We start from the raw sequence: 3096 nt of genomic DNA, 5'->3' as shown, positions 1-3096 counted from the left end.
TGAAGTGTCCAGGATATTTGATAGTTGAGGTTTGCTCCAGAGGCATTCTACAGAGCTTAAAAACAGGAAAGTTTACATTTTTGTCATTTTTGGTCCTTACAATCATTATTTTCCTTTTAGAAGGATTGTAGTTAATATCAAAGTCTCTACCATGGTCAGAGCAAACTTTTAGAAGTGTTTGTATCCCAGCACTGTAGGGGCTAAAAATGACAAGGTCATCAGCGTACATAAGACGATTAAGAAATTTGACATTCAACAACACACCCAGTTTTGGACAGATTCAACTTAGTAGATAGATTGTCAATATATACATTGAATAAAAAAGGAGAGAGGATCCCTTCTTGTTGAACGCCATTGCCTACATAAAAAGGCTCAGATAAAACATTGCCCCATTTGACAACCATCATTTGATTAGCGTACCAGAAAACCAGGAATTGTACCAGATATTTCGGCACACCTCGATTAATTCGCTTCTGGAATAGTTTGTGGTGGTTCACCCTGTCAAAGGCCTTAGTGGCATCAGTGAAACACAAAAATACAGATGTATTCAGATTCAGATATTTCCCAACTATTTCCTGTAACGCGTAAATACACATATCAGTGCCGATCCTTTTTTTAAAACCAAATTGATTCTCACTTGTTAAAAGATGCACTTTGAGCCTAGTCAATAAAACATATTCTTACATTTTGGAGAGGTTGCTTGCAAGGGCATCGGTCGATAGTTCAACACACTATTTAAACTGGCAGTCTTGTCTTTAATGACAGGAACCAAAATAACCGAGAGAACTGAATCAGGCAGGACTCCATGGGTTAAAAAGTCAGTGAAACACATGGCCAACAGAGGCAGTAATTTAAAACTTGAATATTTTAAATGCTCGACTGTGATGTCATCTAGACCACATGCTTTGCCTTCTTTTATCTTTGAAATTAAAATCTCACTTGCACGAATCACCATTGTGTCAGTGAGATCCACATTGTCAATAGAAACTGATTGACTTTTTACCGAATTAAGCAGGTCAGAATAATGCTTTCGCCATAAATCAGCAATGTTATCAGCACCACATACACCTTCAATGTTGGATGGCAGTGAAGTTTTACGATCATTCATAACATTAACCTTCTTCCAGAATTTATGGTAATCATTATTTTGTAGACCTCTGGGCAGAGAGTCTGCTCTCATGTTTTCTTGCCTTTTAATAAAGCAAGTATTCTGATTAATCCTGAATTATTTATAATATTTTTAATGTACATTTTTAAAGAATACTAATGTGCATTAACATGGGCATTGCAATATTCACAGAACAAGTTTAGGGTGTGTTTTCTTTCATCTTTTGCTGCAGCAGAATCACAGCCAATTTGTGTTTTCTTCTGTTCTGAAGCAGAACCTTTCCAATGCACAGACAGCTCTGAACTTGGCCGGCAGCATTTGTTCATCTCTATAAAGTCCAGCCTCAGAGGAGCAAACTTGGCAGCACAAATGAGAGTGGACCTTTTATATTGTGTCTCAGAGACAGCATGCAGTCGGCTTGAACAGTTCAACGTCGAATGAAGTTAACAGCCATTTTTTAACACTTCTGCAAAAGTCTTCTCGATGTATTTGTTGAACCATCTGCAGTGTGATGTTAATGTTAGAACTTTCAAGCCAAATTTATGAATATGTTAATATTTACAACGGGCTGTGTTTGAACTTGGAGAATAAAAAATGATGCTCATTTAATAAATACTGTTTTGTTTCAACCATTATTTTATTTTGGACAAAAAGCAAACAAAAGGACACAATCTTCATAGAAAAGCTTACATTCAATCTACAAACCAAGTTCTTGGTGTTTAAACAGATTGTGGCATTTTTCTGATGATGATGGAAAACATGTGGAAAGAAATCTAAGCTTAAAATTACATTACTGAGTATTTCTTTAATCAAATTGTTGTGAATCAGAAACAGACAAAAACTGATGTTTGAAAAAAAGAGTATTTTCTATGTGTAAAATATGCTGATGAGTCCGCTTGCAGACAAATAAAGCCGTGTACGTCATTGTTATCCTCATCTGAGCTGGAATCTGGAATCTACAAAACTGTATGGCTGGATGGCTACAATATTGCGCACCATTTTTGTGGCACTGCTAATGTCAGCTTGGGGGTTTGAGGGGCTGTAAGCTAGCAGGAGAGAGTGTAAACACAGTACTCTCAGGAATGGGAAAGGGGGGTGGGGTTGCCCACATCCTAGAGGTGAATTTCTAATGAACTACTTACTGCCTGTATGCAGAAACTATGTCCTAAATGACAGGTTTTTTAATTTTTATTCTGTCTAAAAACGGGATTATCATCATTAGAAGACCACTGGGCACACTTTATCAATAGATCAAAAGATGATTGTAGGTCTAAAAATCCTCAGAAAAGATTCCTTGATGCCAAATTCAAACGTGTTTAACGTTTTTTCAAAAACACCACAAACAGAGCAAAACGTTTTAACGTCTATTTGATTGTAATGGACCTGCACAGACTGGTGAGAGGCCTGAGCAAACACATCTGGTGCAGTAAAATCAGGTGTGATATCGGACACGTGATGCTCAAACTCAGTACTGCCTGACGCCTCTGCGCGTTCACGTCCCTACACAAACGGCAGGAGCGCGCACGCATACTGTAACTCCGCTCGCCTTTTTCTCAGCATCAGAAGCACTTTACCACCCCATTTATTTTAGAGTTTAATTCAATCTTGAAAAATCAATTATATGTTCTATAAATTTGACAAAGTTGATACATTTTACATTTCAAATGTTGTACTGCCTGATTATAATTTATATAAATGCGTTACCTCGTATTTCTTATTTTTTATCAGGAAAAATATAAAGACTTTGTTTTTATTGGGTCAAAATAACTTGTTAGTAAATTCATTCAAAACTTTATGTTGTTTCAGAATGAAACATTCCTTACAAAAAATGGTTAACCAGTTATTTTTTTACCCAGTTTTCTTTTGGTTATCTATTTCTGGCATCATTTTAACAGTTTACATGTTTTAAGCTGGACGCTGAGACCTGATTTAACCAAAACACTTTATTTACTTTGATCTAATCCAGCGGGGCTTTCTCTCGCCTTCAC

This window comes from Oryzias latipes, chromosome 7 (assembly GCF_002234675.1).
Source record: "Oryzias latipes chromosome 7, ASM223467v1".
Taxonomy (NCBI): domain Eukaryota; kingdom Metazoa; phylum Chordata; class Actinopteri; order Beloniformes; family Adrianichthyidae; genus Oryzias; species Oryzias latipes.
This window is presented reverse-complemented; position numbering follows the sequence as displayed.